This window comes from Chelonoidis abingdonii, chromosome 6, assembly GCF_003597395.2.
Source record: "Chelonoidis abingdonii isolate Lonesome George chromosome 6, CheloAbing_2.0, whole genome shotgun sequence".
NCBI lineage: Eukaryota > Metazoa > Chordata > Testudines > Testudinidae > Chelonoidis > Chelonoidis abingdonii.
The window spans coordinates 79,306,956-79,317,860 of NC_133774.1; the positions used below are offsets into that span (position 1 = coordinate 79,306,956).

The 10,905-nt window shown below is 40.2% G+C and overlaps 1 protein-coding gene across 2 annotated transcripts in view; it reads left to right on the forward strand.

The window, feature by feature from the left end:
• Positions 1-10,905, forward strand: part of SNX24 (sorting nexin 24) — a 135,933-nt gene that overhangs the window by 16,247 nt on the left and 108,781 nt on the right. The window contains exon 1 of one of the 2 annotated variants that reach the window (XM_075067173.1): positions 5,006-5,092. The exons of the other annotated variant lie outside the window; for it this stretch is intronic. The gene's annotated coding sequence lies outside the window, so the exon portion shown is untranslated. Of the gene's footprint in view, positions 1-5,005; positions 5,093-10,905 lie in introns of those variants that run through there. 2 annotated transcript variants of the gene reach the window in all.

Genomic DNA, 10,905 nt, shown 5'->3' on the forward strand with positions numbered 1-10,905 from the left:
CAGCTGTATCACACCCTTAAGTGAAGAGCTCATGGACTTTCCTGCATGGTTATTTCCAACCTCAACTCTTATAACAAGCTTCCAAAGTTGTTTTTACTTATAAAAGTGGAAATGGACCTGATAAAAATGTTTAGTCTGCAGGACTGTGTTTTATTCATCATATCACAAAAGAACAATGTTTTGTTGCATTGTGGTCAAAATAGAAGTGACCTTGCTTGTTCATGTGTGTTTGAAGCCTAGAGATAAGAGGCGCAGAATAATAGAGTACAATGGGAAGAGTGTAGTGTAATTATTTGTGGCTTGTCAAGTGAAGCCCTTTCAGACCCCAAGTGATTCAAATCTGGGAACTCTGCACAATTCTGTAAACTAACCATAGCCAGCATCAGAGAAATCTCGCCTAGCTTCTGCGACAGTACTGAAATTGCATCAGTTTGTCATGCACTGAGCATGCCAGCTCCACACAATATCATTTGCTTGCAAATGGGCCTAGCCCTAAAGCCCTGAGACACATTCTTTGGTATCTGACTCTTGGCCTGTGATTTGTCATGTCTCTGGTGCTATCAGCATGAAGTAATTTTAATAGATTCTGATGGTTTGCTTGTTGAAGGCAAAGAATGCACTATAGATTGTGTCAGGTAACTTTCTGTGGCATGTAACATGGTAGAGGCTCTCATGCTGATGATAGCTTCCTTTTTTCTCCATGCTCTCTCTTTGTTTGACTATTTTGTGTGGTATTATTAAAAACTGGTGTGGACAGCTTTGGTAATTCTTTTCAGCATTTTCAAGTATTTTGTTGCTTAAGTCTTGCTCATGTGTAAGTAAGAATCCTTTTTCTGATAATGGTTTGTCATCTTCAATTGCAAATTGTAAAAATGAATCCGTGGTATTGTCTCTTGCCACCCAAGCAGAACAACTGCTGAAGTATGAGATGTAGAAAATAAAGATTTCCAAAGAATGAAACTGTATGTGTTGGTACATAATGTAAGACAAAAATCTTTGTTAAGGTCAGTATTAACAATGTAAAGGTTTGGGGTTTCTTAAGTGAACCGTATATTCACTAGCATATTAGTACCAGGCTTCCCCTTGCAGTAACTTTTTATGTTGCAGTACCCCCTATTTGCATCGCATAAAACTGAGGTTTTTATTACCCCACTGTAGTGCAGAGATTATATGAAATTAATCACTTCATAGATTCTGGATATATTCATTATGGAAATTGTTCAAGAAATTGGATCTTTTAACTTATTTAGAACAATTCACCCACTTAATGAAATAAGTAAATGGCAAATTATCTGCTCATCTTTTGAAACCACTAAAAGGAGATTATTTTGCCATTGACAACTCTGCTCATTTTTTTTCAGCTGACTGCCTTAATTGATTACTGATGTTAGAATCTGCAGCATAGATCTCCAGAATTCTGCTGACACCAATCAATTACCGTAAAGGTGCTAGTGTTAGTGATTTCATCCAAGAAATATTCAAAACCGTGTCAGTGATCTGTTGCTAAAAACTGTCAGATCATTGACTCCTGTTGTTTTGGACATGAAAGTGTTAATTAACAGAGACTTCTCTGGATAGCAAAACACGTTTCTCTGAGTCCTGTGGAAAGAACATTTTTCAGTTTTCGTGCTGTACATTAGTGTGGAGTACATGCACACACTTTAATTTTTATCTGATGGTTTAAAAATGTTTTTATTAATATTCATTGTATCCCTGTGGAATTCACACAAGAAGTGCTCAGACCCAGACCATTTCTTCTGACGTTTCCCTAGGGGATGTCTGACAGGAGAGTAACTCTGAGCTGCCCTGCAGCAAGTCTGCATGAGTCTTTGTTAATTCCTTACCCCCTCACCTTCTACACTGGTTTAGCAGCTTGCCTTATCTAAGGGTATGGCTACACTTGGAAATGTGCAGTGCTGGGAGTTACAGCTGTGGTTGTACAGCTGTGTAGGAACAGTGCTGCAGTGTGGCCACACTGACAGCTACCAGCGCTGCAGTGTGGCCACATATGCAGCATTTGCAGAGCTGTTGGGAGTGGTGCATTGTGGGCAGCTATCCCAGCGTTCAAGTGGCTGCAACGTGCTTTTCAAAAGAGGGGGGTGGGGTGAAGTGTGACAGGGAGTGTCGGGGAGACAGAGAGAGCGGATTTTTGGAGCAGACACTGTGACAGTTCCCGCCTGCACGTTAAAAGCAGGGGCCCCCCTCTCATCAATCACTCTTAAATGTAAAAAGGCTTCAGACCAAGATAAGCAGCTTCTCCGACCGGGACGCCCTCCCCCCCACGCTGTTTTTGTCTCCCTCAAGGCAAACAGCTGTGAACATTCCAAACCTCGGCTTCGGCTCGCTCGCTGGAGCAAAGAGCAGCTGTGTTTGGTAGCTCTGGGGGAGTACCTTCCGGTTTGTTGTAGACAGTGAATTTAGGATATCCTCTTAAAACCCTGGAGGCCAATAACAGCGCTGGTGAGTGTCCAACCTGATCGAAGCAGCGCTGCATCACAGCGCTGATTTGCTACAGCAACCGTAGCAGACCAAGAGCACATACCAGCGCTGCATCCAGGGAGTTGCAGCGCTGGCTGAGCTTTGTAAGTGTGGACACCGAGTAAGTTGCAGCGCTGTAACCCCCTCACCAGCACTGCAACTTGCAAGTGTAGCCAAGCCCTAAGTGACTGTCTTTAAGTTTGAGATAGGATGTGCAGGGAAAATTCTATGTCTTTAGTTTCTCTTGCATTTCCATGAATTGCTTTGTTTTGCCGGAGTTGGATGGACTAGTATACTATCCAGCAATGCCCTCTGCCATGTGCATTGGCCAAACCAGAGAGTCTCTACACAAAAGAATAAATGGACACAAATCTGACATCAGGAATTATAACATTCAAAAACCAGTAGGAGAACACTTAAGTCTCTCTGGTCATCACTCAATAACAGACCTAAAAGTGGCAATTCTTCAACAAAAAACCTTCAAAAACAGACTCCAATGGGAAACTGCAGAACTGGAATTAATTTGCAAACTGGACAGCATCAAATTAGGCCTGAATAAAGACTGGGAGTGGTTGGGTCATTACAAAACCTAAACCTAATTTCCCTCATACTAATTTCCCCCTACTGTTATTCACACCTTCTGTCAACTGTTTGAAATGAACCACTCTCATTACCGCTACAAAAGTTCTTTTTCCTCCCTTGGTATCCTACTGTTAATTGAATTGTCTCGTTAGATTGACCTCACACTTGCTAAGGCAACTCTCATCTTTTCATATATTTATACCTGCTCCTGTATTTTCCACTCCATGCATCTGATGAAGTAGGTTCTACCCCTTGAAAGCTTATGCCCAAATGAATTTGTTAGTCTCTAAGGTGCCACGAGGACTCCTCATTGTTTTTGCTGATACAGACTAACACAGCTATGACTCTGAAACTTATGGATACTGAAGATACTTGGATTCACAGCAAGTTCTTCCAATCCTTTCACTGAGAATGTCTTCATGCTTTGGAAAAGGAACTGTGAACTTTGTCAGGGAAGGAGTCACCATGCTGTCAGGGATGTGCCTTTTGCCATTCCTGTGAAAATTTGGCTCAAATTTGGCCAAATCATAACTCTTTCAAAAATAGCAGAGAGTCCTGTGGCACCTTATAGACTAACAGACGTATTGGAGCATAAGCTTTCGTGAGCGAATATCCACGAAAGCTCATGCTCCGATACATCTGTTAGTCTATAAGGTGCCACGGGACTCTTTGCTGCTTTTACAGATTCAGACTAACATGGCTACCCCTCTGATACTCTTCAAAAATAAAAATCTCAGTATGCTCATGCTCAGTAGAGACTTGTTAGAGTTTGACAGCTAAATTCTTTGAAGATTGCCTCTGCACTAAGCATGCTTGTATGTGCTCACTGGACTGTGTATGTGCCATCTGCACAGAGCAACGGAGCATGTTCCATCCTGGGAATTATGGGGCAGAGAGGACTTTTCCTGTAATTGTTCCTAGTGCCTGCAGGGAGCATCTGTGGCACCAGAATTGGAAGCAGAGAAACTATTTTCTGTGCTTTCCATGCTCCTATTTAGAGGAGGAGGAAGCATTTGATTTAAATGAAGAGGGGTGAGAACTTGTGAAGGAAGATGGGGTTGCAGGAGCCCAAGGATGGGGGGCAGCAGAAGGCAAAGGGTGCAGGAGCCTTAGAAGGTGGAATTGGACAGAGAGAAGCTGTGGGTACAGACATAGAAAGGTCTATAACTATTGGAGCACATTCCCCTCCAAAACATGGAATTGAATGCGGGAGCTCTGAGTATCTACATTCCTCTGCTGTCAGCAAATAGCTGGGGAACTCACTCTCACTCTGGTGGTTGATCCGTCTAGAGGTAACAGCCTACTATGGAGGACTGTGCTTTGGATCTAAAAGTTCAAACCCCGTTGATGACACAAGTTTGGAAGTAATATGATGTATTTTCTAGTTTATGTTGGTTTTCAGTTTTTTGTTTTAATTAGGTGGTTACACACCCAAACCCAAACAAACGAAAAAAAAACAAAAAGTGTTAAAAAAAAATTAAGTTTGCAAAGTCCGGTATTCCAAAGTTAGGAAATTTCAGAATTAAAGATGCCTGTCTGATCTTACTTTGGCCTCCTTGTTTACATATTATGATAATCTTTGATTACATGATCACGTTATTTTTGGACTGGACTCCAGTCTCGATCAGTGCACAGGATGGATGGTGGTCTGAGAATGAATCACGACTGTGTAGTGAAGGATGCTAGTGTCTGTGGGACCCATTCCTCATTTGTTGCAGAAATGGGAAGGTGTGTTTCAAATGAGGCAGGGCATTATAGAAGGAGATGGTCTTCTGGTTAAAGAAGTTGACTGACACCCAAGATAATTGGATTCTATCCCTTTGCCAAAGATTCTTTGCGATGTTGGGAAAGTCACATAAACCAAAATGTTCACAGTTGGCTAGTAATTTAATTGTGTGTTCCTCATTTTACAGATGCCACGAGATATCTGGGGCCAGATTTGCAGAAGGGCTGAGCACTTTTAACTGCAATTGATGTCAGCGGGAGATGGACTTTATAAAAATGCCAAGAACTCTGAAAAATCACCTCTTAGGTATTCCCAAAATGAGTAGATACATGCTTTTGAGCAATTTTGGACTTAATGTAGCTGTGTGTTCGTTCCTCAGATATAAAATGGAGTGGTAATGCCACCTAATTTCAGGGGAGTTCTGATGATAAATTCTTAATGTTTGTGAAGTACTTGAAGGCTATGGTGATAGCACCATAGAAATGCCCAGGAGGAAGTTAATGGTTTTATATTCAGTGTGAGGTTTGGATAGTGTGTCTTCAATGTGTGGCCCCAAGCCTTATTTAATGAGGAGGATAAAAAGAAGTATTGAATAAGCATCTATTTGCTGAATGAGGCAGGAGTCCTGTGGAAAAACTAGTATATGATTATGTAATTAAAGACTCTATCATAATAGATACACACAAGGGGGCTGAATTATTTCTGACATTTCCTATCGAGTACTTGACTTAGCAACTTTAACAGTCTCTTATTGTAGATTTTTGGATGTATAAAAATTTACATTTAACAGTTGATATTGTGGCATACATGATTTGACTGCAATCAATAATAACTTTCACTGTGTAATCCTGACAAATGATGTCAGATAAACTGCAACAAGCTTCTTAAATGTTTTATAACGCGTCGTTTTTTTGTTTTCTTCTTTGTTGTAACTTTGTAAATATTTAAATATGCATACCTAAATAAAATCTTTATAAATGTTCAGCTGCTGTTGAAGATACAAGGGAGTTGGTGCACTAACTTAGAATCGTATGGCTGCACTTTAAAAAAATAAATAAATATATATTTTTTCAACTGTACATGCAGTTTGCTTCACAGGTCTGACTAGTGGTCAAACTGTAGGATGTAGGCCCAACTACTGTTGGCTTTTTGGTAAAGATCAGAGGTCCAGATTCTGCATCCTTTACACTGAGTAGTTGCATTGACATCATTGATGGGACTACTCATCAGTTACCAAACATGGATCACAGTGACAGCTTGTGGCTAACGATTTGCAGTTGGACTGACTAAATTTAAGCAGTGTGTATCTGTGGAAACAATGCAAATGTCAGTAATTATAGATTATAATGTATTATTATTTACTGCTTAATTTTCAGGAATTTAGTTGGAGAGGGGGCAGGCTGTGATAAATGAAGTGGATGGGTAGCTCCCTTTTATGGACACCTAGCCAGCCAGTTAGCTACAAAATCCCTGTTAGCTGTTCTCTACTTGCTTTACTAAAAAAAGCCCATTGGTAGAAGGAAGGGAGTGGGCACCTGACCAAAAGAGCAGATGGGAGGGTTAGAACTTCTTAAAATTGGGGAAAAAACTTTCATTTTGTCTGTGGTTGTTCTCCCAAAGAGCAGGGACAGGGCTGGACCATGCTGTAAAAAGCTTTAAGCCAGGTATAAACAAACCATCAAATCTTACCTATAAACTATTTATTTGAAACTCCAGATATGTAAGTAGATCAGGAGATGTCTAAAAAGATGCGATTAGGTTTCTCTCTTTTATTTCTGTAAGGCTTGTTGACTACTATGTGGTAATCCCAAGTGTTTTTGTTTTGTTTGTAACCATTCAGCTGAACCTCAAGAAAGCCATTCTTGATGCTTAATTGTTATATTTGCTCTCTTTAAATCTAGCAATAACCTAAGTTCCAGATGTATATTCTTTCTTTTTGTTTTTAATAACATTTACCTTTTTTAAGAACAGGATTGAGTTTTTTGTGTCCTGAGAGGTTTGTGCATATGTTGTTTAATTAGCTGGTGGCAACAGCTGATTTCCTTTTTTTTCTTTCTCAGCTCTTCCCAGGAGGGAGGTGGAAGGGCTGGAGGGTACCCCACAGGGAGAATTCCCAAGTACGCCTTCCTGGATTCAAAGGGGTTTTTTTGCATTTGGGTGGTGGCAGCATCTACCCATCCAAGGTCAGAGAGAAGCTGTAACCCTTGTGGGCCCCCGCCTTCTGCACTTGAGGTGCCAGAGTGGGGAATCAGCCTTGACACAGGCTGATTCTAAACTAGTATTATAACCCCTGCAAGCACACTTACCACTAGAGATTGAAACACAAACAAAAAACCCTCTTGTGCCAGTTTATAGCCACACCTTGAAGAAAAGAACAGTTTTTAAAGCTTGGATAAAAGTCTCAGTCTGATTTTTGCTGTATGCAAATACTGTTCAATCCTTATGCTCCTCTCTCACCTAAAGTATAATAGGAAAGTTGCCTGTGGTTTTCAAGGCTGAGATTTAACATTGCTTTCTCCCACTAGATACTTGGGTCTATTGAAGTCAATAGAAAAAATCCTGTTCTCTTCAGTGAGGCAGGATTTCACCTTAAGATTTATTTGGTGGCCTGTTTCCCGCCGTCTTCCCTTCACGCTTGCATGGTAAACTAGGCACACGCATGCTTTTAAAGAGAGACTGATGGTAGAAGTAGTACCCTCAGAAGACTTGGGTATGTAGAAAACTTTGTTTTCTTTGAATTAACCATAGATTGGGGAATTGTTTTGTAATGAAAAACAATATTTAGCATTTTAAATAACCAACCATGCTCTGTTTCCTGTCTAGGTTGTGTGATTTCTTGAAATAGTTTATTACAGTGTAACTCTTACTTATTTTATGAGTTGTTTGATAGGTTGTAATAATGAATATTGCATTAAAAGCAATTCAGACTTTAGAAATGACTGAGTTTATATCTAGCAGTTTTTAATTAATACTTTGCTTTTAAACTAGTAAGAGAGCATAATGGGTTGTGAAGTAAGTGTGTGACAGAACATTTTATTATTCATTTGGCTCAATAACAAATTGTGTACTAAAGCAGATAAGTTAATATTTATGCACATTCTTAACCCTAATTTATTTGCATAGCATGGACAATAGAAAGCTTAATATGATTCACTGGGTAGATTGTGGTAATAACTGTTCATATTTAATTGGGTGAATACATTACATGCTGCTAAAACTCATTTTAAAATGGCTTTTATTAAATTAACATGATGTTTATTTCCATTAAATGATTTTTAAGGAAAGTTCAGTTGTTGTTAGTTTAAGATCTATACGATAACATGCCTGATATCTTAACTGTAAATACTGGTATATGGTGTACAGGAACTAAAAGTAAGATAATTGTTATATTCTTTATCTGTTTTATTCTTTCAGAAGATTGAGTATTAAAATTAGTGATGTTTTCTATAACATAATTCTAGCCCTAATTACGTGGAACAATTAGAGCATTATTTATAACTGACAAAGTTACATAAGATACATAAATAAAACCTTTGTGGAAACTCTCCCTACAAATTAGCTATGTGCTATACAGAATGACAGTACTGTGTTGTGCCTTTACTCACATGTCTGACGAACAGACCAGTAGGGGTCACTGTGTGCATTAAATTTAAGTCATCTAAGTAATTTAAATTAATTTTTAAAATTACATGTTCAATTCCATTTTAAAATAAAATAAAATCCTAGAGGTTGTCAGAAAACGAAGTGAACTTTTTGATCAGAAAAATGAAGCTATTGGGTTTCTTCTTTTATTTGTTTGTTTGTATTTTTCTGGTGTCTTTTAACTTGGGGTGTCAACAAGTAGCACATACAACAGTATGTCTGGCCAAGATTTTACAAGATGACTAGAGAGTTTGGGTGTCTCAATGTTTGGGTGCCCAACTTGAATCAACTAAAAGGTGCCTGACTTTTAGAGAGTGGATTCACTCAGCACTTGCTGAAAATCAAGTGCTTTTAAGGTGTCTCTGGACACTCAGAGTCACTGATAATTTTGTAAAATCTTAGCCATATATGTTTAGGCTCAAGCGGAGTCAAATGCTGCGGGTGGGAGGAGAGAGAGAGAAAGGTAGAGATTCAATACAAATGGTTCAGTGATGTTTTTCTCCTTCTTCCTCTCCCCTTCCGAAAACCAGAACTTAAAAGTTTCTTTAACAAACCAGTGTGAACACACTAAACACATTTTTCCTTTTAAAATAAGCATATGGGTTTAATTCTTGGCCAACATGGACTCCAGTGAAAAAGAGACTACAATGTAGGAAAGGATATAACAATCCAGAGCAGTATTCTGTCCTTCAAGACCAAGTGGATGGGTATTGGAAAACATGGAAGGTGTTCACTCCCTTAATACTGATCATGAGGTGGAAATCAAGATGACTCAGGATCATGTCAGAGCAAAATATCAGACCCGTCTCTTTGTGGAGATTTTCTATAATAGTAACACTTGAAGAATGTCCCAGAAAAACATTTTTGAAGATAAACATTAGAATTAATGTATTTGTGAAACACCTTTTCATGTTTATGTGCGCAGGCACTTGCGTGCGTGTGCGCATGCACACACGTATACACCCATCTATTAATGGCTATTTCTGAGAAAGATATGAAGAATAGGCCATCAGACCACGTTACTTTATGTAATATTTTTGGCACCCTGATCTCTAGTGAGCATTACGAATTCATAGGCAATTCACTAAGTTGTTTAGCACTCTAGGGTCTGTACTGGCTGTTCCTACTTCTGTTTTTATCCCTTGGACACTCAGTCACTCATCTCTTCCACCCTTACTGACACAGTTTTTGTACATGCACTGTTCTGTCCTGCAATAGTGTATTGTGGAGTTCACATACACACCTTGGGTCTGATCCAAAACTTATGAAGTCTGAGTCTTTCCCTTGATGTCAGTGGGTTTGGATCAGGCCCCTTTCACATGGCAAGAGAGAGAGGATAGTCTTATGGTTAAAGCAAAAGAATGAGAGTTGGGAGATATTAGTTCAGTTTCTGGTTCTTGCAAGTCATTTGAGCATATGGGTTTCCATGAAGGGACTTGTGCATTGCAACGCTAAGGGTACGTCTACACTACGGGATTATTCTGATTTTACATAAACCGGTTTTGTAAAACAGATTGTATAAAGTTGAGTGCACACTAAGCACATTAATTTGGCGGTGTGCGTTCATGTACCGAGGCTAGCGTTGATTTCTGGAGCGTTGCACTGTGGGTAGCTATCCTGTAGCTATCCCAAAGTTCCCGCAGTCTCCTCCGACCATTGGAATTCTGGGTTGAAATCCCAATGCATGATGGTGCAAAAACAATGTTGCGGGTGATTCTGGGTAAATGTCGTCACTCATTCCTTCCTCCATGAAAGCAACGGCAGACAATCATTCGGCGCCCTTTTCCCCTGGATTGCCCTGGCAGATGCCATAGCATGACAACCATGGAGCCCGTTATGCCTTTTGTCACTGTCACCGTATGTGACTGGATGCTGCTGACAGAGGCGGTACTGCAGTGCTACACAGCAGCATTCATTTGCCTTTGCAAGATTGCAGAGATGGTTATCAGTTGTTCTGTACCATCTGCCATGCCATTGTAAATTGGCAATGAGATGACGGTTACCAGTCGTTCAGTACTGTCTGCTGCTGTCATGGGTGCCCCTGGCTGAGGTCGGCCAGGGGCGCAAAGACAAAAATGGGAATGACCCCCTGGGTCATTCTCTCCTTTATGGTTTATCTAAAAATAGAATCAGTCCTGCCTAGAATATGGGGCAAGTGTGCTAGAAAACCAGTGTACCAGAGAGCACAGCCTCTCCATGTCAGATCCTGCAGAAATGATGAGCTGCATGCCATTCTAGGGGGTGCTTCCCTGCTCCCCCAACACTCCTGGGCTACCATTGCAGTGTCTCCTCCATTTGTGTGATGAAGTAATAAAGAATGCAGGAATAAGAAACACTGCGTTTTTAGTGAGATAAAATGAGGGGGAGGCAGCCTCCAGCTGCTATGATAGTCCAGGCAGGACATTAAACGGTGCTGGGGAGAGGAGCCCAGCATCCCGCTGCTATGATAGTCCAGGCAGTACAGAATCTTTTCTTTA